This window comes from Panthera leo, chromosome B1 (assembly GCF_018350215.1).
Source record: "Panthera leo isolate Ple1 chromosome B1, P.leo_Ple1_pat1.1, whole genome shotgun sequence".
NCBI lineage: Eukaryota > Metazoa > Chordata > Mammalia > Carnivora > Felidae > Panthera > Panthera leo.
Window position 1 is genome coordinate 93,783,130 of NC_056682.1, and position 27,344 is coordinate 93,810,473.

General features: G+C 34.2%; 1 pseudogene; it reads right to left on the minus strand.

Moving 5' to 3' along the window:
• Window positions 1-260: 260 nt before the first annotated feature.
• Window positions 261-27,098, minus strand: LOC122218434 (annotated as a pseudogene).
• Between the last annotated feature and the right edge of the window lie 246 nt (window positions 27,099-27,344).

Sequence of the window (27,344 nt, forward strand, 5' to 3'; positions counted from 1 at the left end):
TTACCAATGTTAATCCCCAGGCTGGAGATGTGACATAGCAGGACTCCCTCTTCCATGGCATGAGTCCTTTGCTGAATTCAACACAGAAAACACACTGGAACTTTTCCTTGGAACTGGGCTGTGATGAGAAGTGCCTGCCTGGAGCATCATCATCTTTTCTTTGGCCCCTCACTCTAGTTTCTGAAGATAAAGCAGAAAATAACAATTCTAAAAGATAAAACACATGCCTCCAATGTGCTGTGCTTTCAGATATTCTGGGTTTAATTCAGCTGCCTAGAGAGCTGATTGATGCGTTCACCTTGTTAGGCAGCTAAGCCCACTTCCATGAGGAAGCCCACTCTATTCCTGGTAGCATGACAGGCCACTGAGAGATAGAAAGTACATAAGAACTCAGAGGTCACCTGGAATTTCTTCCCCATAAAGGCAATTTCATGAAAGAGGTCTTCTAAGAAATAGCACCATACTTTCCCAGGTACTCCTCAATCACTGTGTTGTCTGTCAAATAGATGGTTTTATTATTTTTTTAAGTTTATTTATTTATTTTTGAGACAGAGAGAGAGAGAGAGTATGCACATGCACATGAGTAAGCGGGGGTAAAGGCAGAGAGAGAAAGAATCCCAAGCTGACAGCATGGACTCCCACACAGGGCTCAATCTCAGGAACACCATGAGATAATGACCTGAGCCAAAATCAAGAGACATCTAAGTGACTGAGCCAACCAGGCAACCCAGGGATGATTTTATTCTTGATCTTGGCTTGTCCACATTTCAAGATGAGTTCCCAGAAAGAGTTCAGATTTGGAAATCCCTAGTTCACATAAGTTTCCACTATATGCAGCATTTTTATGGTCTGGTGGGGTCACTCTGGCAAAGATACCACTGAAAATCTGCAGGTGAGGCTTTGCAATGGTCCTCTACACCAGTGAACTCACTCTTAATCCTTTGATGTGTACAACAAAGGCCAAGGAATGTTTATCTGGCACTTCCAAGCCATGAGGTTTATTTCTGGTCATCTAAGTCACATCCTGTCATGTTGCTGCCTCCAGGAATCATGTAGGAACCATTCCAGTCATTTAAACTTGAGCTCTTTTCCTCTCTTCTGCTCTTTCTTGTCCAAAAGTGCCTGCTTTGCTTGAGTGGCTTTAAGGGCCTGATAAGCCTTCCTCTTTTTCAGGAGAGTGTCTGGAACCAAAGAGATCTTTTTTTTCTCCACTTTTGCTCCACCATGATTCTAAAGCTGCCAAGAGTGAGCTTTTAATGATGTTATAGCCCACATGGATTTAGTCATCAGCATTCATCTTGCAACAGGGCCATAGAAGTCAAGTGACTACAATAAGAGACGGAAATCATTTCCCAAGTTCTTACATTTTCTTTTCCTTCTATAATGTATACCTAAGAAAAAGAGATAAAAGCAAACTTTCCCCCTTTTCTCCTTCATCACTTTCCAGATTTCATCATTTTACAAATTTTATTATTTCTATGTAATTAATGAACTGTTTTGTGCTTTGGTAATTATCATTTGAGCCTCTTATATCTAAACCTTTTTATACTCCAAGAGCTTATGCAAGACTTTAATTTTATACTTTTTTATTCTAGTAATGTGGGAGTAATATTGCATGCATTTCACAGAATACTGAACTCTAACCAATTTTTATGTGCCAAAGATGATCCTGTCAACTGTGTTAAATAACAGTATTGTTTTTAATGTAATTTTTAAATAACTTAGTAAAAGTTAAGCACATAGAATAGAGAACAACCATAAGGATATAAATCCTGAGGGCTTTTTAAATATATTAGTTGGAATATTATGTGCAACAGTTAGCTGTTTCTATCAAAAAACAGACATATTAAAATAAAAAATAAGTTGGAATAAACCATATGGATGAAAATTTCTCATCTGTTAAATAAGATTATCCCAAATAAAATATTTATAACACTTAACTGTTTTCTTTCAATACAAATGGATTCTAGCAGGTAAAAATGATATAAGCTCATAATGTTCACTCTGTGAAAACTGAGTAAAATACCAGAAACATAAGTAAGGAAAAAATACAATAGTATTTCATATGAAAAGGACTTAAATATATGGACAAGGATTTAAAAAAACTGTCTCAAATAACAGAAAATGGATATACATCTTTTATTTATTTAGCTCTGACCAAAATTATGTATTTCTTCAGAATTACAACTTCGTCTTAACAACACACTTTTATTTTCAATTGGCTTATTCTCATGCTTTTGTTTCTGACCTTTGAAACATCTTATTGTACCCATGTAGTAGTTCTATTAGGAGAAACATCAAAAACAGTGGTGTTCAGCGGGTCTTTTAAAAATTATACTATTAAACAAATAACATGAAAAGACTAAACAGATCAGCTAACAATGAGGTACTGGAAGCCAGCCAGTCTTCAGGCAATAAAGAGACGGTTATTAGTTCACTTGCCTACTAGGCTGAAGATTTACAGGGAATAAATACAAATAAAATCCAAAAGCATTCCTGTAAAACATTATATACAAAAGGTGAAATGGGGGTAACTAACAAAGAGAGAAAGCGTAAACATTTAAAATATATATTGAATTATGACCTCTAGCAATATGACAATGCTATAACCTGCTTGGCAGGAATAATGGCACGCAGAATTACCAAGCTGCAAAAATAGAACAAAAAAAAAAAAAAAGGAAAGAAAAAGATTGGCCATGTTGAACAAAGACATTAAAAACAACCGACTGCTTTAATAAACATAATTCACAAACAAACATGCTAAAGAAAGAGTAGCTTCTCCTGCCATACACAATATATTTTATATATGAAGTGATTGAGTTTACCTTGGTCTTTCTTTTCTTAAGCACTTAACAAATGCCCTTTTAAATATAGATAGATTAGATAGATAGATAGATAGATAGATAGATAGATAGATATAGATATCCACTACCAGAACTCTGCATTCTATTCTGGAGTGAGAAAAGTATAATGTAATATGATATATGTTTTTTTAAAATACTTTTGTTCACTTTTCTGTTAAACAACTAGAAGGAAATATCCAATTGGTTGTTGAATATGTAGCTCACAAGCTTGAGCAAGTGAAAATCATGATGGCGATGGTGATAAAAGGCATGAGTATGAATTAAGAACTGAGAGTGAAAGTAAGAGTGAAGTAAGAATTGAGCCCTGTGATACATCTACAGGTAAAAAAAAAAAATAGAATTAGAAAAAAAATCCATAAAATAGAGACTAGACAGAACAGAGGCACAGACTGGGAATAAATGAGTAATATAAAAACTAATAACTCTTTGGACCTATTTAGGTGAATCAAAATGTTGCAAGTTTTGAGTTGTACATAATGCACTAGAGGGCTCTATAGCAGGTCAAGGTCATGGTTAAAATTGCACTCTTGCATGGGCTATGTCAGCCAGCCAATCCAGTGATGTTAGAGCTATATCGACTATAGATGAGGTTGTTATATAGAGTCTAACACAGATTGCAATAGAAGACTCACAGTGCGGACTGCTGTGGCTGAGAGAAAGTCTGTGTCTTATGTAACAGGAACTATTCAACATTTTCAAAGCAGAACCTTACTTGTTACCAAACTCTAATAGACATAGAGCTTCTGATCAAGTGGCCAGCCTCAGGAGTATATGAAAGGAGCAGACCATAAAAAAAGCAATATTCTCAGATATAAGGATCCAATATGATGTAAATGATACTTTTGAGATAAGAACTTCATGTGTAAAGAAGGCACAAGTAAATACTATGAACGAGTGGCCTAGTCTACCCCATCACCCAACTCTGTTACACTGATGCCCAACCTCATGGAGTTTCACCATGCAACTGGTGAATGATGAAAAAACTCATATCCAGTTGACAGATGAATCAGGTTCCCATGTTAGAATAAGCTGAAGATAAATTGCTGCCACACTGAAGCCATATTCAGGGTGGATCTAAAGAATAATAGTGAAGGAACATTTTCCTAGCATGCAGATCAGCAGGAAATATACTTGATCATTTAATTTTCATAGAAAGATAAGATTCCCAACATACGGCTATCCTTGGATTCCTTTTTAAAAATTAACTAAATGGATTTGTCTTTTCTCCTTTTTTGTATGCAGGGCCTCTGTCTGTACCGCCAACAGAAGATTTGCAGAATTGTTATTTATTGCCATGAAATTCTTCACAAAATTGTCTCACATCTAGATGTCTTTAGGTGAAACACCATGGAATTTATTGGTCACACCATATTTCATAGACTGAACTGTTCTGGTCCAATGAAATGATTAAAGACCCCTAAAAGACTACCGAAGGTACTAGCATCCTGCATAGGAGGGATAATATCCTCTAGAACACAATATATATAGTATATGTATTATATATATGTAGTTTTAAGCTCATCTTACCACTGAGGCACTGGCCGCCAACCATCCACTATGGCTGATGCAGTATACATATTGAAAAAGTAGTATGTGGTGCTAGGTTTCCCAAAGCTATGGTTTAAGGAATTAATGGAAATCAATCATTCCCTTTGACTCAATTATACAAATTTTACTTCCTATCCTGATAAACACTGGCTGTGCTGGATTAGAGGTCATAGTTCCTTGGAGGGAAATTTCCACCAGCAGAGAGATTAAGATTTTACTAAACTTGAAGTTGTAAGTTATACCTGATCACATCAGTCTCCTCATACTAGTAAATATGAAGAAAATAAAAGAAGGAGGGTACCTGGGTGGCTCAGTCGGTTAAGCGTCCGACTTCAGCTCAGGTCATGATCTCGCAGTTCATGAGTTCAAGCCCTGCATCAGGGTCTGTGGTGACAGCTTGGAGCCTGGAGCCTGCTTTGGATTCTGTATCTCACTCTCTCTCCCCCTCACCTGCTTGTGCTCTGTCTCTGTCTCTCAAAAATAAATAAATGTTAAAAATTGATTAAAAAAGGAAGGATCTAGTGGTACATTTAATTTTTCCTCATAGCTATGAGAAACTAAAGTAGATTACTAAACAATAGAAGAGAAGATTAATAGGTTATTTTTGGACTTCCACATCTGATAAAGATTGTGAATAGGCAATTGAAGAAATCAAAGCCGAACAAAAGCAAGTTACCCTGAGGTAACTCAGGCTCCCTGACCTCAGGGAGAAAGTCTTGGCCATCCCCGTGGTCTAACTAAAATGTTTATTGTCTCTAAAGGGAACTGATGAGGAAGAGGAAGATAATATCAACAATGTCTTCAGGGCCAGTTGCCATAGCAAGAGCTTCAGCTTGTTATCCCCCTGCATTGAATTGCTACATGGAGATTGTAGCTTGTTGCCACCTTGAGTGTGTGGTGATTGCTTGGATTCAATGGACAGCAGATGCATATGTGAACAGTTCAAAGGATAGACTGTGTTAAATCTTTGCTGTTAACTGCCTCACATCTTCTCAGCCTCAATCCTGATTACAACCCCAGATAAAGTGCATTTTTTTCTGTGCAAGATTTTATTTGTTTTGTTTATAGAGATTCAAGTACACACCATCATTTCTTCCTCACAAAGCTTCTCTAACATCACATTGTGGTTCCTAAAGCGGAGTGCACTCCCTTGGCCCTCTTAAATGCGCAAAATGAAAATGTAGTGTCCTTAACACAAGGGAACAACTCACAGTTAACTGTAAAGGAATCTAAGGAATAGATGTTTCTACTTTTAGTTTTCATCACAAAAAATTTTGAGATGTTTTTGATACAATTTCTCAGAAGAACCAAGAAAAATAAGAACTGGTCTCCTATGGTAATTGCTAACTCAAGAACAAATCCTACATTTGTATTCCCTCCTTCCTGGTCGCCTTCCCCTCAGTCCCCGGCCTGCTAACTGAAACAAAAATTTTTGTCTCAGGTTCTGCTCTGGGAAAGCCAAGCTAATCAAGCAGTCATCATACTAGAAATGTATACATACCTAATCTAGATAAGAGTAAAACAATCTTTTGTTTATGAAAAAACTTCAGACCCTGGTATATTTTTAAAATTGTGATTAAGCATAAAATTTTAAACATACTTTAATCAATTGTCTCTCCAAATATGGTAGAAAGCATTATAATTCAACCATTTTTAGCAGGTATTTGCTAAATATCGGCCACATGAGAGGTCTTATACAAGTCAAGACATACTACTTTATACTCTTTCCAAAGTATTTCCTTTAGGAGATTTCAATTATGTCTCCTGTGTCATCAATTATTCTTAATGGATAAAATATAAAGTGATGATGAATTATTTTTAAAGGTGTAGGAATAAAAACAAAACAAAAGCAAAAAGCAAAAACAGCAAACAATTAAGCATAAAACCGAAACTGATACCACGACTACCACTATATCCACCCCGACCACCACCACCACAAATCTTATTAGCTAGTGAAATGTTTTGATGACTAATCAGATACTGATATATTCACTGAAGACTCAAAATCATATTTTCTATGAATAATGAAAATAAATTATAGCTCAGTTCTATATACTTGAAATCAGTGAACACGGAACTATTTTCAACCAGTTTTAATCAAGAGAATGAAAGCATAAAACACACACACAAACACGCCAACCTTTAGGGGTGCCTGGGTGGTTCATTCGGTTGACTGAATCTTGACTTTGGCTCAGGTCATGATCTCACGGTTCGTGAGATAGGGTCCTGCATTGGCTCTGTGCTCAGCATACAGCCTACGTGGGATTCTCATTCTCTCTCTCTCTCTCTCCCTTTGTCTCTCTCAACGCCTCTCCTCTGTGCTCACTCTCTCAAAATAAATAAATAAGCTTAAAAAACTTGGGAGGAAAATTTTTTAAAAAAGAATAATTAAGATGCTATTTCTTCATATTAATTATAAATATTGATTCTAAATTTGGTTACCGGACAGTGCTTTTATTTATTTTGTTCAATTTTTTATTTAAATGTTAGTTAATATACAGTGCAATACCGTTTTCAGGAGTAGAATCCCTGTAAGTGATTCATCACTTACATATCACACCCAGTGCTCATCACAAATGGCAGTGCTTTTCTTCCCCAGTGAAGACTACATCTCCAGTATGGTCCTATCAATTGGCTTATTATATATTTTTATTGAAAAAAAAAAACATTAATTTCTCAGAGTTGAAAGCAAGCAATAATACTAAGGCTTTTAAAATTGGAGACAATGGGGTGCCTGGGTGGTTCAGTCTGTTAAACATGTGACTCTTGATTTCAGCTCAGGTCATGACCTCGTGGTTTGTGGGATCAAGCCCCATATTGGGCTCTGCACTGAGACCAATTATTGACATTGGCACTTCAAGGTTAAGTTACCAAACTTTGCACTATTCCAAATCTGTCAGTAAGTTGACAATTACATCTGGAAATTTGAGGCCAATGTGCATATATTTTGTTGATATACAAACTGATTTCAGTAAAGGGTGAAAGTGAATACTAATATAATGCAGTCAAGATTATTTCACAGAATATAAATTGACCTAAAATAATTAATATACGGACTATTCCCTAAAATGTTAGAGTTAATAGAATTTGAGTTACAGGTGTAATAGATAGAGGTTGTAATGAATAAATTATTATAAAGAAGAAATAATGATTATTTTTTGAAAAATTCACCTATCATTTATTTCAAGTGATATTTATTAAGTGCCCATTATGTGCCAGATTGGGTCCTGAGGATATCATGGTTAAGTAAATGGCTCTTCTCTTTAAGTCATTTATAGATAAGTTGAATTTATGTCCAGTTTTCCCAGGAACGTGCATATTTATGTCTGTTTTAAAATATTATTTATCAACAAGACTCTTTTTGCTCTCAGATGTACCATTGTATACATGATAACATGATTACTCTATTTGCAAACCTGATAAAACTCTTATATAGAGAAATATTGAAAGAAATTTAAGTCACTAAAGTAGATCCTTTTTTTTTTTTAAAGTAAATTAGATCTTTAGTTCCTTTTATACTTTCAATCTTATCTTACCTGCATCTACTGAGGCAACTTCTTTTAAACCGCAGTGGAAGCTAAATAAATATCTGATTATCTATCAACAGAATCAATCTTACACCACAGAAGTCAGTAAATTAATTTCATCCAGCGGTGTTAAATCCTGTTTGGAGAAAACTGTGTAAAGAGGATTATGACAACATATTATAAATTGACTGTCAATAAACTTGTAGCCTTCTCATGGGGAAAGACATATTTGCTTTTACAAATGAGTGTTCCATCATGCTCTGTTCCCCTGTTTTAGATAAAACTGAGATATAGGGTATTTATCATTAGCACTTTGTAGATGTAGAATGTATTTTAAAGATATTTATTAAATAAATACTCTTTTGAAAACAACACAAAGTCCTAAGATGTAAGTCTCAATATAAATTGAATTCTATAATGTGATAGAACAGGAGTGGAGTCCAGATAATTAAAAAAAAGTTTGCTCAGAACTCCAAAGAAATAATTAAAATTTCTCACTGGCCTAAAACATTATTCTTTAACTGTGCTTAGGTTGGATCTATCTACTAGGAAAGGAAAAAAAAAAAAAAAGGAGACGTTTTGCTAATTCATTTTTTAAAAATTCAAATCACCACATAACATTTTGAGGCACAGAGGTATTAGAAACACATTTTGCTAATTTAATGAAGTTTTTCACGTATTTGCAAATATGTAAGAGAAATATAAACAACAATGAAATCTATTTCTCCATAGAGATAGTAAAGATAAAAATTATAGCTCTTCAAATTACATCAACAATAAACTCTCAAAATAATTTGTTTCTTATTCCAATGAACAAGATATTACTAATCCTAATTTAAATAATCTGAATACTTTTGCTGCATATTTAAGAAAAAAAAAGCTTCTATCATATTTCAGAGTGGGGAGAGAGTGGCAATGACTTCTTCACCACTCTTCCTACACATAATTCCTCTCCACCATGCTTCGTAAAGTGTATTTCTTATAGTATATGCTTACTTAATATTTGATGGATTTTGAAATTTAGAAAATAAACTGAGAAGAATAGCTGAGCATTTGTGGTTCTTTTGGGGAAAAATGAAATGATAAAATGGATACAACAGACTTGTCTCTACATTTCTAGATTTAAAATAATAATAATAATAACTGCTAATTCTGGTAAAATGAGTGAATGGAACTAGATCATTTTCAAACTGTCTTATACTGTTATTTTTTAAATGACTTCCTTTCCTTGGGGGGAAAACAACAACAAAATTTTTGAGTTATGTTCATCAAAGAGACCTGGGAAGTGCCACAGCTTGCAGCTGAATTTAAATGGTTTATAAGGAGATAACAACATAACGGTTACGATTCAAAATTAATTTTTTATAATTAGCCAAGAGGATTTTTAATTGCCTTAAATATAAATATTATAGAGTGTGCTACCTAAGGCAAAATGAGTTTCCTTTTTGAGATTAACCTTTTTTTCTATATTATTTACTAGGATTTTCAAACATTTATTAACAAATTTCTATTTAAAGGTCTGAAACTCATTCTCAAAACAAAAAAAAATGCATGTTGAGTTAAAAATTCATGTGATTAAAGTCATATTTATTTATGTATATATAGTAGTATCAAAAATACTTAATAGACAATACATTTTGTATAAGCTTAGGATTTTGAGTGACAAGATAATAGCAAATTAAAATTTTTTCCAAATAAAAACTAAAATCATCCTTCATTTTTATGAATCACAAGGTAATTATTTACCAACTTTACAACAGTCTACCTATCTACTAATCTAGGTGAATAAATATAAATATATCTTCATGATAGTTAATTTTATGTGTCAACTTAAAGGGTGTTTTTTGATGAGGTCAAAATTTAAATCTGTGAATTTTGAGTAAGGCAGATTGCTCTCAGAAATGTGACCTCATCCAATCAATTGTAGGCTTGAATAGAAAAAATAATAATAATTTGAGTCTTTGAGGAGCACATGAAGAAATTCTCCAGATGACTGACCTCAGATTTCATTGCACCACCAGCTCTCCTGAGTCTCCAGCATTCAGCCACACTGCTGATTTTAGATTTGCTAGGCAGCAAAGTAATGTAAGCCAAATCCTTAAAGTAAATGGATAGATGATAGATATAGATAGATGGTGATAGATGATAGATAGATAGATGGATAGATAGATAGATAGATGATAGATAGATGCGAGAGAGAGAGAGAGAGAGAGAGAGCGAGCTGACCTTTGAAACATGTAGAGTTTAAGGGCACTGAACCCCCATTATGGTCAAAATCCATATATGACTTTTGACTCCCCCCAAACTTAACTACCAATAGTCTACTGTTGACATCAAACCTTCCCAATAAACAGCTGATGAACACATATTTGGTACGTTATATGTATTATATACTGTATTCTTACAATAAAGTTAGCTAGAGGAAAGAAAATGTTATTAAGAAAATCATAAAAAAGAGAAAATGCATTGATAGCACTGTGCTGTATAAGTGGACCTGTGCAGTCCAAACACTTGTTGTTCAAGAGTCAACATATACACACATAAGGGTTGTACATAATACATATATATAATATAATATAATATAATATAATATAATATAATATAATATATAATGTAATATAATTATGTATCAAAAAATGTATATTAATTTTGTCTCTCTGGATAACCCTGGCTAATACACTCTTCAAAATCAATGTGATTTAAATGATATGTATTTACAGAGCCATCATCTCTGACCTTATAGTAGCAACATAAATGATTACAATATGAACAAAAATTCAATCACAATGCCATCAAAAGGAATTTCTAGATAAATTTCTTAAATCAAAAATTTTATTTCTCATCCTATGCAGACTATCATAAAAAAATAATCTGACCTTCACAATAAAGCAAGTTCCATCACTTCTTCATCACAAAAAATGTGGTGCCACACTAAGCTAATTTTTATTTTGTTCCAAATTGATTTTAATAAAGTTCAGTTACAACATTTGTTAGTATGGATATAATATTCTACGTTGTGTTAATAAGCAACTCTAAGACTTAATGGTCTATGAAAAGAAATTATTTTTCTATCTCATGCTAAATGTCCATTGTGAAATGAATGCACCCCTACTACAAAAAGAGAGATAAGTTTAGGTAAGAGAGATAAAAGAGATAAAGTTAACTGTGAGCTTAAAGCTTTAGAAGTGACACATATTCCCTTGACACAAATTTTATTGGCTAAAATGATTTACATGACCTCTCTTGATTTCAAACTCCAAGGAGGTACAGTTCTCTTTCTAGATGGATCATCACAAAGCACAATTACTAAGTCTGAGATAATTGGCAGTGATGGAAGGATTATCATTCTGCAGAAAGAGTCACTGCAAATTACGCTGCCAACATTGACATTGATAAGGTGCAGCAGTATAATCCTTCCCCAAGAGGAGCAGCAAATATTTTGAATCGTAATACAATATCACACCTATTTGGTGTCAATCTTGTAGAGAGAACTGCACACATTGTCAACAGACAGAGGTAATGGAAAGTGATATTTTGGTGTGTTAGAAAGATATTTTTAAGTGAGTGGTGTAACAACAAAACAGTAGAAGTGTGAGTTTTTTGGGTAGTAATAAATATCTTGTCTCTAAAATATTAAAATATGAACCCAAAAATCATACCTCAAACAATGCTATTTTAAAGTCTCCTGGAATCAATAACCTCCAATTCCCATTATATGGCAATTGCATATATTCCTGATTTGAAACACTTCTTTGTTCTTGAGAAGTTTGCAAAGAAGAATGAGAACGAGAAGAAGAACTTGAAGGGACAAATAAAGAAGAGGAAAAAAAGAAGGAAAGGAAATAAAAAGAGAAATATGGGCTTAGAAATACAATTTTTCTTATCAGTGCCATTTTTATTTCTCACAAATCTGTGATGTAAATTAAAAAAAAGAATCACCACTTGCTGTAAGGGAATAAAATTTTGATAGCATCATAGTCAAACCTTTTTATTTAAAAACACACAAAAAGAATTAACAGAAAATATTTATGTAAATTAAAGTTTTATAGTGAAATAACATTATGATTTGTATTTTTAAATGACAGTGAAATATGCTTTTTCCTAGTAATGATGAAGATGAGTATGTGTGGGAGGGTGGTAAATCTTTTCTTTTTCTGATGGCTTCAACTGAATTGTGAATCTTACCAATTATCCAAAATTGTTTTACATGAGATGACTGGACATTTGGGAAAGTGCACATGTTTTGGAATGTAGATTTGAGTTGCAATCTTGACTCAGAATGGTAGCTAGTGATTATGGACTAATAGTTACCTTTTCTGAATTTAATTTAATGTATAAAATAATGATAATCGTAGTGAAATCTCTTGTCATGATACTTTTTCTCCAGCCTTATGAATACATTGAAAACTATCAAAACACATTTAAACTATTATTTAAAACACATCATTTCACAAGAAATAAATACATGGTTTCTTCTGTATTGTTTTAGCTGAAAATAAGACCATTTGAATTTTTTGCCTCCTTTTTAGTAATTTCTGCTTCAAATGTACTTATACAAAGTAAGATTCTATAGATTTGCTAATTAAAACAGTAAAGTTAAGGAAACATGTTTGAAAATTCAAGGAATGTTTATGGGGACTTTGTACTTAGTATTTACAGTGTAAATTAACCATATACTTTGGTTCTAATTTGTTGTAAATTGAAAGCTAAAGTGCCATCTTTTCCATATCATTTTTTCCCTTACAATCATTTACTTATCAGTGATAGATGGAGCATTTGCTTGTCTTGAATAGCATGCTATACATCTATTTTAATGAATTTTAGCCATCAACTTAATTGATACTTTCAAACAGAGGGATAGATTTATTCCTGCAATGAATAAAACTACTTAACATTTGCAGCCTGAATAAATTATGTTAACACTTCTATTGGCTCTCCATTTCAGCCTAATATACTGCTAATTTTAAAAGAAATCAATCAAACAATATATAATATATCACTAGACCACAGTTTCTATATAAAGCAGAGTAAGTTTTTTTTATATATAATACTTTAAAACTATGTGTTAAATGATTTTGCCAGGAGCCTTCACTGAACCAAGAAGCTTTTGACTTGTCTGATGTATATCTCTGTGGGCTCCCTTTATCATTTTTTACTTTAGACTATTTGTCTTTTCCTGGCATCCCACCTGTACAAGTGAGATGTCTCTATTGTAATAATTTATTATACAGAGTTTCAGAAAATTTGTCTTCTAATTAGAAACATAAATGAGTCTAGTCCATATGGTTTACTATAGAGAATGAAATACAAACAGAGTGAAGATTAAATATTGACTTCTGAATATATATATACACATTTTCTGATATAAGTGAAAACCCCCAGTCAAATATATAGATCCAGTACTTATGTTAGTGTGATATGGCACTTACATGAGGAAATATTATGGTTCAAAATTTATATAATATAATCATTTACATATCTTAATATTTTGTTATATAACTAAATCATGTAGGTTATTTACTTTTACTGCATTATTAAGATTCATTATTTTATTTTATTCTAATGAAGAACTGTAATTATCACTGAATAATATTCTCAAATAGATTAGAGTTAACATGCTGCACAGAGGCAGAAGTTTCATTGATCAAAATTGCACTTATAATTTACCACAATATTTTATTATATGATATATAATATTGTCCTATGAGCCTTTATTTTTTCATAAGTGAAATTATATAACCCTTCTATTTTCATTTCTGTAATATTATTTTCTTTTAATGAAACTGCACAAAAATTTATAAATTGAGTGCCTCACTTTAATTTTATTTTAATGTGTTTAAAGAGAAAAAAAAACAAAGAAACCATAGGGTGATGCTCTAAAGTTGTTAATATTAATACTATAAAATTAAGATACATTTTATAAAACAGAATGTAATCAAATATAATTTCCACAAAAAGAGTTATGAAAAAGAATGGATAAGAAAGTACAGCCTACTGGAGGACAGCAAATTCACATAAGATCTAAACATAAGTTGTAATGTCAACTGTACTAGATGGAATAAGACACACATATTATTTATTCCATGTAATGTAATGAAAGGACCTCATCTGAAATTATTTTTGATGCCTATTTATTTATTTTGAGAGAGAGAGCATGAGCAAGTGGGGGCAGGGGTAGACAGAGAGAGAGGGTTGAGAATCCCATGCAGGATCTGTGCTGACAGAACAGAACCCTACGCAGGGCTGGATCCCACGAACTGTGAGATCATGACCTGAGCGGAAAACAAGAGTTGGACCCTTAACTAACTGAACCATCCAGGTGTCCCTAAAATGACCTCTTTTTAAATGCTCTGAACAAATATAAAAGGCCCACCTGACTTGGTCATCACTGATTTAAAGAATGGACCAGCGAGCATAGCTGAGTTTTATTTTTTGGTTTCCAGATATCTTCAGTTGCATAGGTATACATGTGGCTAGTCAAAGTTGAATCCAAGGTTGGAATTTTTACCAGTTTTGTGAAATGATCCAGGAAAGTGACAAGCATGTTGAGGTTTTACGTGAGGCAATTATTCTACTGTTGGACAGAATCTAACGTAGGTCATTAGAGAAGTAAAAACTTGATAATGATGATTATCAATACAAAGATGACATACTTCAGGCACTGTACTAAGTTATCCTAAAATTTATTGTCACTAAATACCCATATTGTTCTTATCAATCAGAATATTGAAAAAGGCAGAGTGGGGATTCCTTGTATAAGCTCTGTGATCTCTATGGCCTGAGGTTGAAGAATCAGAGTTTGGGTACTGCAATCATGTGATGGCTCATGAACTCACTTGTCTAGTTGTTGATTGTTACTGTCAAACTAGGACCATAGTTTCTTTGTTTACGAGCCTTGAATTGTGAAATCAGTTCAAGAGGTAGTTTGGGTTTCCCTGCAGCATGATATGTATTTCTAAAGACAAGCACTCTAGGACAGAAAAGGCCATGTGGAAGCCCTATGTTTATGATGTAACCTTGGAAGTAATGCAGCATCACTTCTGCCATGCTCTTTTTTATTCCCCCAGAACTTTACATTTTTAGAGCAATTTTAGGTTCACAGAAAAATTGAGGGAAAGGTATCGAGATTTCCTGCCTACCCTCTAAATTACACATGCATAGCCTCCTGCATTATCAATATCCTTCTTCAAAGTGATACGTTTCTTACAACTCATGAAACTACACTGGCTCATCATTTTCATCCAAAGTCCACAATTTATATTATAGTTCACTCTTGGTGTTACACAATCTTATGCAAAACTCATGTTGCCAATTAGTTTTGAAATACTGGGGCGCCTGGGTGGCTCAGTCGGTTGAGCGGCCGACTTCGGCTCAGGTCATGATCTCACCGTCCGTGAGTTCGAGCCCCGCGTCAGGCTCTGTGCTGACCGCTCAGAGCCTGGAGCCTGTTTCATATTCTGTGTCTCCCTCTCTCTCTGACCCTCCCCCGTTCATGCTCTGTCTCTCTCTGTCTCAAAAGTAAATAAACGTTAAAAAAAATTAAAAAAAAAGAAATATGTATAAAGGCATACATCCACCATTATAGTATCATACAGAGTAATTTCACTCCCCCAAAAGGCCTTCGTGGTCTGCCTACTTATCCCACCCTACTCTCCAACCCCTATCCACCACTGATGCTTTTCATGTATTCTTAGTTTTTCCTTTTCCAGAATGTAATATATTTAGAATCATACTGTATGTAGTCTTTTTGATTGGCTTCTTTCACTTAGTAACATGCATTTAAAGTTGCTCCATGTCTTTTCATGATTGGATAGATTGTTTCTTTTTAGTGCCTAATAATATTCCACTGACTGGATGTACCACAGTTTATTCATTTATCCACTTACTAAAGGACATCTTTGTTGTTTCTAAGTTCTAGAAATCGTGAATAAAACTGCTATAAATATCTGTATGCAGGTTTTTTAAAAAATTGTTTTGAATGTTTTGCTTATTTTTGAGACAGAGAGAGAGAGAGAGAGAGAGAGAATGAGCAGGGGAGGGCTGGAGAGAGAGAAAGACACAGAATCCGAAGCAGGTTCCAGGCTCCGAGCTGTCAGCACAGAGCCCGACACGGGGCCAGAAGTCATGAACCACGAGATCATGACCTGCATCGAAGTCGGACGCCCAACCAACTGAGCCAACCAGGAGCCCCTGTATGCAGGTTTTGGTATGGATAATAAGTTTGTAATTCCTTTGGATAGATATCAGAAAGCATGAGTTCTGGATCATATGGTAAGAATATGTTTGGTTTTGTCAGTAACTGCCAGACTGCCTTTCAAAGTGGTGTGCTATTTTGCGTTCCCAACAGTAGTGAATGAGAGCTTCTGTTACTCCACATTCTCACCAGCATTTGGTATTGTCATGGTTTTGAATGTAGCCATTCTAACAGGTGTGTGGTAGTATTTTACTGTTGTTTTCATTTGCATTTTCTGAGGACATATGATGTGAAGCATCTTTCCATATGCTTATTTGCCTTCTGTGTACCTTTGGAGAGTGTCTGTTAAGGTCCTTGCCCATTTTTTAATTCTTCAGAATTGTTTTCTAATTCTTCAGTTTTAAGATTTTTTTGTATATTTTGGGTAATAGTCCTTTATCACAATCCTTTAGCATATACATTTTTTGCAAATATTTTTCCTTTAATGTGGCTTGTCTTAGTCTCTTCATATTGTATTTGTAGAGCAAAAGTTTTAATTTTAATGAAGTTCATTTATTAATTATTTTTTCTCATTATCATATCTTTTGTGTTTTATCTAGATAGTCATCATTATATCCAGTGTCATTTAGGTTTTGTCCTATGTTTTCTTCTAGAGTTTTATAGCTTTGTGTTTTACATTGATGTCTGTGATCCATTTGGAGTTGATGTTTGTTAAGGGTGTAAGATCTGTGTCTAGGTTCACTTTTTTGCTGTTGTTGCATGTGGATCTCCAGTTGTTGCTGCACCATTTGTTGAGAAGACTGTCTTTGGTTCCTTGTATTGTCTTTGCTTCTTTATCAAAGTTCAGTTGACTATATTAATGTGGATTTGTTTCTGGGCTCTCTATTCTGTTCCATTGATCTATTTGTCTGTTCTTTCACCAATATCCTGCTGTCTTGACTACTATAGCTTTATAATAAGTATTAAAGTTGGGTAGTGTCAGTCCACCAATGTTTGTCTTCTTCAATATTGTGTTGGCTATTCCGGAATTTTTGCCTGTCCTGTAAGCTTTTGAATTAGCTTTTAATCACCCACAAAATAGATTGCTGGGATTTTTGTTGGTATTGCATTGAATCTATAGATCAAATGTGAAGAATTGATATCATGCTAATATTGTATTCCTATCGATGAATATGGAATATCTCTTCATATATTTAATTGTTCTTTGATTCTGTTCTTCTGAGTTTGTAGTTTTCCTCACATAGATCTCACACATATTTTGTTATACTTGAGAATTAAGATGTAGACATGTTTAGAATTAAGGCATCATTCTGTGTACCACGTGAAGCTTCAGTCTTTCCATTCCTTATTTATTCAGTTTGGTACATGACTTTATCCACAAAATGTGTTTATTTCATTTATATTTTTAAGCTACCTAGCAAAAATTTTTGACAGTAACACACCATATTAATCTTTCCTGTATTTATATTTATATATGTTTCTATCCATTATATGATTCTCTATATTCATTTTGCTCAACATTTTTCCTCTGTTAGACTTTTCTCCTTCCTCTCAAGCCATCCTCCAATTTACAGTCTGAGTGATTGTTAAATATATATATCTGATTATTCCATTTACTTTATTAAGATCTTTTAGTGTTTTCCCAATATACTTAGAGTAAAGCCCTTATATCACTTTCAACACTTCCATTATATGGTTCTCACTTAACTATGAAGAGTTTCTAACCCAAAAAAGTTTTCAAGTATATCTGCTTGTGTGTGTTGTGTGTGTGTGTGTGTGTGTGTGTGTGTGTAGGATTTTAGAACTGCTACTCCCCTATGTAGAAAATGTATTTTCTTCTTCTGAACTGTTCTTTTATAGGAATAACTACTATATGTATTTTAGTTCTCTATCTTCTTCATTCTCTTCAACTGGACTTTATTCTCCTTTTCTTACATAACATCCTTATTTTGATACCACAGAAATCATCACATGGTATTCTATTTTTTTATTAAATTGATTGTATATCCTGGATGACTGACTATAAATTCAATTAGAGATCTGTAGCAGTGATCATTTTGTCTCAAAATTTAGCAGAGTTCCTGTAAAAAGTAAGCAATTCTTTAATTAATCAATTATTTATTTGATGGAAGGGCCATTGATTATAACAGTATAATGTATACATATTTTGATGTATTTGTGTTCAAAGATAAATTAGGAGTGAGGATGAGTGAACTAGGAGTGAGGATAACTGAATTATATTGTTTTGTCTTTATACAACTGTAAAATTTACAAAACCATGTACATTATAACAGTCTAGGAAAGTATATTTCTATATATAAAGAGACAATTTGAACTAGATAAATTTTCCCCAGCATAAAATGAGCTTGATAGAAAACCAATTTTCCTTCTAGAAAATTTTTTTCATTTCCATACCTATAAAATAGAGACAACTTCACTATCTTGCAAGATTATGGTTAGAATGCTATAAATATTTCAATGTCATATGTAAACTTTTTTTTATTATTTTAGAGAGAGAGTGCACAAGATGGGGAGAAGGGCAAAAGAAGTGAGTGAGAATCTCAAGCAGGTTCCACTCTCATTATGGAGCCCAAGATGGGGCTCAATCCCAAGATCCTGGGATCATGACCTTAGCTGAAATCAAGAGTCAGATGCTCAACTGACTGAGCCGCCCAGGCGCCCCACATTTTTGTTTTAATGAACAATAGAAATTACAAGTATTTACTTGATAATATAATATTTTGCAAACTTGTGTAGTGTTAAGTAAAATAAACCATTCATTACTAACATAAATTATATTTTTTAAATGTCCTTTCTTTGGGAAAATAATACTCAAGAAAAACAGTTGCTTAGTTTAGCTCCCATGTCAAATTCTGGGTTTTGTTGGATGAGATAATATGATTGGCAGCTTCATAAGAACCATTTTTGGCAAAGCTGTTGCCTCCCAAAAGGGATGCACTTACCAGAATAAAGGCAAGAGAATACTAAGTTTAAAAATTAAATAGATTCCTTTCAATTACATATTAATTACTTCTAAGTGATATATTTGGTTTATTGGTAAATTACTCAGATACTGCAACTTTTGGTGGAGTCAGATTTTTTTTTCTAGCTCTGTCTTTCCAAAATCCAAATCCAAATGATCTTCAAGTGTTATTCAGAAGAAAAAGGAAGAGAAGAAGAGGAAAAATAGAAAAAGTAAAAGAAAACCTAATTTCTCTGATTTCTCTCCTCTACGACTTTTCTTATATTGAAATAATAAAAACCTGGGGAAGAAGAGTAAGTTTATAGGCTCTGTTTTGATTTATCCATTTTTATTTTGGGGTCTGTCTTTTTGGCTCTAGTTACTCCTATTGTGAAAATAAATAAAAGAAACCTCATTTAAAATGGAGTTGGGAAGCCCTGAAGGCGATTGTTTTAAGTGCCTCATCTTCAAACAGATTCATGAAAAAGACTTTGATGAATACTCTAGAACACAGGTTTTGATACATTTAAGATCATAACCCTGAACTAGTAAGAATTTCCAAAGCCCTAATGGAAAACTGATTGTTACAAAGTTTTGTTTTCCAGATTAAAAAGACCCCTTTTCTTCTTCTCCTTTAAGTTGTCTTTAACTTAACTGAGATTTGGTAAAGTGTATCTTTACAACAAAGTTTGAAGCATTTACTCTTTCTTCTTACCAAATTTCTCCCAAATTCTGAAACTCTTATCAAATATTCTTATTTTTCATGACAATGTGTCCATTTGCATAAGTTCTGTAAAACTCCCTTCTTGTAATAGGATGCCCAATGAACCTTGTTCCTGCTTCTCTTAATACACAGCCTATAAAAAGGACATATACTTCAATATTGTAAAAACCTAATTGTTTCTGTTAACCGAATACAGCAATATTGTCAATGTGATCCTCTGAAAGAGAGACCTTAAACATCATTCTTTGCAACTCTGAGACTTCATCTACTGGAAAAGACATCTCCAGATAAACTTTTCTGTGACCCCGTTGGAAAGACCCCTATCAGTTACTGTTAACCAACCCTTGTGCTAACAAACTCCAAGGAATAAACTCTTGGATTTACATGTTATATCTAAAGAAAGTACCAAACCCAGACTGGTCCTGCACACCAACTAGTGACCTGAAAGTAAAGATTTCCAGGAACCGAAGCATACAACAGCAAAAGGAGACAACTTTCCCAATCTGAGCAGACCAGGACTGTCTTTTTGCTTTCTTGCTGCTGCTGCTTCTTACTTTGTTTGTCTGTTTGTTTTCCCTTTTTCTCTTGGAGAGACAATGCTTTTATCTAAATTTCTCAGTCTATTTATTGCAAAAGGGGGAAACATCTCTGACTGTTGGATCTGTCACCAGAAACTCTGTTCTGTTCATTCAGTGTCAGAGACTCTGTGTTCTTAACCTGTAGCTAATGTCTCTTTAGTCCCAAATGTCGCTGCCAGTTATACTTGCGAGCCTATGGGTGTTTCCTATCAGATTAGGTTTTTACAACTTGGTGTTCCCATACCTTGTTTCAACCTTTTCCCAGTTATAACCATGCTAGCTCAACTAAACACCTCCACTTTTGCTGTATGACCCTTATCCCTCCACATTCTTTTCTTTATCTAAATATGATCTGTTTCACTGAACCCAAGGGAAGTACAAATGGATTATACCTCTTTGCAAGGTTTTAAGAAAAGATCTCCTTAGGAAGGGATAGGCTTTCAGAATGTTATCTCAATTCCTTGGACCCATGGCTTGAAAGGGTCAGTCAGGAAATCCCAGCTAATGAATCTATCAATAACCAGACCTTGGCTGGAATCCTTACACTCCACCTGGTTTCATTTCTGTTTGAGGTGGACAGCATTTCCCAAGGGCATGAGAATGTTAAGATAGCTGACAAAGCAGAGGTCCATGCTTATTGGGACCTGTCTCTGTTAATATCCATAGAAAATCAGAAGCTCCCTTTGGTCCACTCTATTGAACATCCGTAGCCATCTTAAACAGGAACTTTCAGGAGGCATACATAACTCTGGATTTGCTTCCCTAGGGACAGCCTTTCTCCCATGCATTAGAGTAAATGCAAGTAAATGCATAAGGAAAAATCTTTCCCTAATATTAGGAAAGCTAGCCCATTCCACAGCCAAAGCAATAACAGCTTGACAACTATCACTGGACTCATTGGCTAAAGTAACTTTGCATAGTCAGATAGCTCAAGATTATCTACTTGCTGAGTAAGAAATCATTCATGTGTTAGTAAATACCACCTGTTGCACATGGATAAATTTCTCTGGGTAAGTAGAAACCTAACTGCATAAAATCAGAGAATGACCACACTGGCTAAAGTGAATGCCACATAATAGTACTTGGACCCTTGATTTATGCAGCTGGTAACCTTCAGATTAGGGGTTCTGATTTAGGACTATTTCCCAAATTGGGGTCATTATTCTGTTCCTGTATAATCAATTTTATTTTATTAATTTACTTATTGAACTCATGAAACTGAAAGATCATGACCTGAGCTGAAACCAAGAGTGGGACACTTAACTGACTGAGCCACCCAGGCACCCCTCAATTTTTTTAAGTAAACTCTACCTACAACATGGGGCTCAAACTCACAACCCTGAGATCAAGTGTCATATGCTGTAATGACTGAGCCAGCCAAGCACCCCTGTTTAATCAATTTTAAATTTTGTACTTGTTGCCTATCAAGTTGCTGCAGAAATAATGCACCAAATTGGGTGATGCTGGCTCAGGCCTTTGAGATGATCTCCAACACTTACGACATTGATAAGGCACAGATTTTAGGTGGAACACTCCTGAGCGTTCTTCCTCCTACCTTCCTTATCGCTAGAATGTGCTCTTCACAATTTCCATTCCGTACACTTTTCCTCACGTGCACATGGGACAGGACAGCCAGGAAAAGTCCATTCTGGCACTGAGAGACAAAACCACTAAATGTGGTAAAATGACCCTAGATCCATGATGCTTTTGAGGAAAGATCTTGATCAAAAGGGGAAAATGTGAAAAGAAAGAAAGAAAACTTCATTTATCATGAAATTGAGAAGATCTGAAGGGGGTTCTCATGCACATACTACTCACTGCAGCCTGCATAACCAGAAGGAAGAAGGAAGAATTATTTTGACAAAAAAAGGGACATTTATCACATAGGGATTTTATCTCTTGCTTTTAAGAAAAATAAGCAAAATCCCTTTCTCTCCCCCAGCAACAACACACTAACCACTGCTGGCAGCCAATGAGAAATCTTCACAATCCCAAACTCTTGTTCTTTTCCAGTGAAATTTTGTTCCAAACAGTCCTCCTCAATTTCCTCCTAAAACCTAATAAAAGCTGACCTTGCCTTTGTCTCTTCTGATTTTCCATAGCTTTCATGTCCCAAATTAAAATTCCTCTGCTATTCCCCAATAAACTCTTTTTTGTTGGTAAAAATAACTGGTTATTGCAAGGATTGACATTATGTTAAACTTGTTGCAAACTCCTCACGGAGTCACTAATCACAGAACATTTCTTTCTGTAGTAGCTGTAAGTTAACTTACCCAGAATTAGACCAAATACCCATTTTATAAATCTTAATGTATTTCTGAAACTGAATATAAATTTATGGCACAGTTTAGTTAATTCAGTTAATTTTTCTCACAGGCATATGTGTGTAGTCTCAAAGTGTAATTATAGTAACTCATGATTTTTGTGAATAGATATTTCAGAAGCAAATTATATATCTAATCACTGAATAAAAGAGCTTTTTTTCAAGGATTTAATTCATTGTTTCTTCTTGTGCACATTTGACTATAATGAAATGAAACAAAATTCAAGTTGAGATTTCATAAAATAGCATTGAATGAATGAATTAATGAATTTCTATCTTTCATAACTAGGAAAATATATCATTTTCTGGTTTAATGTATACAATTGTTTCATGTATAAAATTTGAAGAGTATAATTTCCAACATCATATTTAAAATGTTATGAAATTATAAACCCTCCTTTTTTCCAGTTCTATTTGAATTTTGAAACACACAATATTGATATTTTAAATGTGTGTCAAATCCTTTGAGTAATAAGGTAATATATGGTGTATAATATAACATATCATATATGAAACTTATTGTTATCTGTTCTTGAAATACACATTGCCCTGGCCCCACAATGCCCTGATAATGGTAAGTCAATAAATGACTAAGCTTCAAAGTGGACTCAATGCTTCTTTTGATTTGAAGTTTTCCTAATTGTTCAACCGGATGCAATTGTCCACTACTTTAAGCACCATGGCATTCATAATTTACCTAGAATTATGATGTTTATGCTTATATAATTTCTCTGACGTATTTTCCACTGTAAATTCATCTTGCTAATGCACAAAAGCATTAAATTGAAAAATACAAAAATACATAAACATAGCAAAATGTTTTACAAAAGCAAATAAAGCTTACAAAAGAAACACAAATTAAGATATTGCAGAAACTGTACATTAACAGAAAATGCCAGAATAAATAATTTTGATTCTTACTGAAGAAGATAAACTTCAACCATATTTAAGTAACTCTGTTAAAGGAATAAAAAAAATGGAAAGGAACAAAGGAATCTGTAATTTTAGGACTGATTTTGAACGGAGGAAACTTAATTTTAAAATATTCATACACATGTAAACTCATACACATCTTCGCACATATACCTCATACAAATATACTTTTAATAGGGTGCCCGGGTGGTTCAGTTAGTTGGTCGTCCAACTTGTGATTTTGGCTCAGGTCAAAATCTCGAGATTTGTGAGTTTGGGCCCCCCATCAGGCTCTGCGCAGATAGCTTGGAGCCTGCTTGGGATTCTGGCTCCTTCTATCTCTGCCCCTCCCTCACCTGCTCTCTATCCTTCTCAAAATAAATAAAAATAAAACTTAAAAAAAAACTCAAAATCACCATGTTTTATGAAATTTCCAAGGCTCTATGTTACAGGAAAAAAAATGAACTAGGCTGTAACTTTTGGGTAACTTTTTCTATATCCATTGAAGGCATAATAAAAGAGAAAAAATCTGCAAGTTTTTAGTCACTTATTAATAAATATGGTATAATTGTGAGAAAGTTGTAGAATCATTGAATCCTGGCATGTTTATTTTACTAGAATAACTCTAAAGCCTGTTTCAGTTCTATCATGAGGAAATTTCATAGCATTTTGATCAGGGTCTATCCTTTCCCTCATAGGAGAGAGAGATGGAGAGACAGACAGAGAAAGGGAAAAACTTGAAGAAAGAAGCCTAAGGCCAAGGAATGACTTCATGAAAGTATGGAAAAAAACACAACTTGTTTTATGAAAATTTCTGTTATTTTATTATTTTAAGAAAGTATAAAGTCACTTTGTTGTTTTTCTTAATTCTAGTCATAAATTAGTATTATCCTACCTAAATTGACTTACTGTAGTCACATAACTAAATTTTCAGATATTATGTAGGCTAAACTATAGATGTTTACAAAAGAAGTAATTAAAAAAAAACTCTCATGATGTTTTTCATCTATGATTATTATAAGTTTCTGTTTCCTTTAACCAAAGTTTTCCTATACCTTTTTCATATTTTTTTAAATTATTGAAAAATTCTCACTGGACAAGGTGACAATAGACACCTGATACGTACTTAGTGAATCAATATATGCTTTCTTATTAGTAAACAGACCACAAAACAACATAGAACAAGTAAAGACTACTAGATCATCAGTATTAAAAAGACAAAAAGTAATAAAAACTTTCTCTTCATTTCTCAATATTACTTTTTTCATTTAGCCTTGAAAAATGGGAAACAGGGGAACCTGCATGGCTCGGTTGGTTAAGCATCCAATTTCAACACAGGTAATGATCTCGTGGTTCATGAGTTTGAGCCCTGCATTGGGCTCTGTGCTGACAGCTCAAAGACTGGAGTCTGCTTCAGATTCTTTGTCTCCCTCTCTCTCTCTGCCCCTACCCTGCTCACGCTCTGTCTCTTGCTCTCTCAAAAATTAGTAAACATTTAAAAAAAAGAAAGAAAGGAAAAATAAAAATTCTTAGTATTTTTAGCAACCTAAGGAAAAGATAGAAATATTAGTTTATAATTGTTAGCATACCTTAATGTCAAGATGGGTTGGTTCCTGTGTGTAATGAAATAGGACTTGAAGATGAAAATGAAAAATAAGAAAAGGCAATTGAACAAAAAAAAAAAAAAAAAAAGAAAAAAGAAAAAAGAAATAGGGCTCTGGCTCTAATAACTAGCAATAAATAAACCAAAACTAGTAAGACTTTGTTACTGATATAGAAAACTTGCGAGAAATGGAAAATTGAGGAGGAAAGTACATTTCTTTTAGTAGTAAGAAGCATAAAAAGATTATGAAAGCAATAAATGTTTGTCACAGGCAAATGGTGACACAGTTGATTACTGAATGCATCCTGTGTGGTGGTCTGAATAAGAACTTCCCAACATGCTCATGTCTCAATTCTTATAACCTGAGGCTGTTAACTTACATAGCAAGAGGGACTTTGCAAATGTGATTAAGAATCTTGAGATTATACTAGATCTTTAAGATGGGCCCTAAAATAATCATAAGTGTCCTTATAAAATGGAAACAGAAGGGAAATACAAATCAAAATCACAATGAGATACCACCGTACACCTGTCAGAATGACTAACATTAACAACTCAGGCAACAACAGATGTTGGCGAGGATGCGGAAAAAGGATCTCTTTTGCATTGTTGGTGGGAATGCAAGCTGGTGCAGCCAGTGTGGAAAAGAGTATGGAGGTTCCTCAAAAAACTAAACATAGAACTACCCTACAACCCAGCAATTGCACTACTAGGCATTTATCCAAGGAATACAGGTGTGCTGTTTCGAAGGGACACATGCACCCCAATGTTTATAGCAACACTATCAACAATAGCCAAAGCATGGAAAGAGCCCAAATGTCCATATATACAATGGAGTACTACTCGGCAATCAAAAAGAATGAAATCTTGCCATTTGCAACTACGTGGATGGAACTGGAGGGTATTATGCTAAGTGAAATTAGTCAGAGAAAGATAAAAATCATATGACTTCACTCATATGAGGACTTTAAGAGACAAAACAGATGAACATAAGGGAAGGGAAACAAAAATAACATAAAAACAGGGAGGGGGACAAAACAGAAGAGACCCATAAATATGGAGAGTAAACTGAGGGTTACTGGAGGGGTTGTGGGAGGGGGGATGGGCTAAATGGGTAGGGGGCATTAAGGAATCTACTCCTGAAATCATTGTTGCACTATATGCTAACTAATTTGGATATAAATTTTAAAAACTAACATTAAAAAAAAAGATGGAAACAGGGAGAAAATTGGCTATAATAGAGGAAACTCTGGAAGCAAAGAGTGGAGTAATGTGGCCTGGAGCCAAGGAAAGTCATAGCCTCTAGAAATGGAAGCAGCCAGAGGCACCTGGGTGGCTCAGTTGGTTGAGCATCCGACTTCGGCTCAGGTCACGATCTCACAGTCTGTGAGTCCGAACCCCATGAAGGGCTCTGTGCTGACAGCTCAGAGTCCAGAGCCTGTTTCAGATTCTGTGTCTCCCTTTCTCTCTGCCCTTCCGCCTCTCATGCTCTGTCTCTCTCTCTGTCAAAAATAAATAAACATAAAAAAAATAAAAAAAAAAAAACAAAAACAAAACAGAAACGGAAGCAGCCAGAAAGAGGTTCTCTGGTTTCTCAGCCAGAAAGAGACCTCTAGAAAGAATACAGCCCTGAGGACACTTTGATTTTAGTTCCTTAAGATTCCTTTTAGATTTCTGTCCTTTAGAACTGTAAAATAATACATGTGCCATTTATGTCACTGCATTTGTGATAATTTGTGAAAGCATTAACCAGAAAATTATACACCCTGGGATTGATTCCACCCTTTAACTTTCACTTACATCCAAATCTCTGGCAGGTACCTCAAAGCAACCAAACTGTTGTTCAAGAGAAGCCAAAACCATTGTGCCCATCATCAGTCACATTTGACCTAGAAAAGATTGTTTTATATACCTGGTTATCTCCCGTGAGGTCATGGAAAAGAGAAATGAAGAATGGAGCAGGCAAAGCCCTTCATCAATTCATCCAACAGATACTCAATGAAACAGGACTAATTGGGGTACAATGGAGAAAAAATACACAAGAATCCCTGATCTCATGGAGATTGCATTCTAACTTTCTTTTTTATAGACTGTTTCTTCTATAAAAAT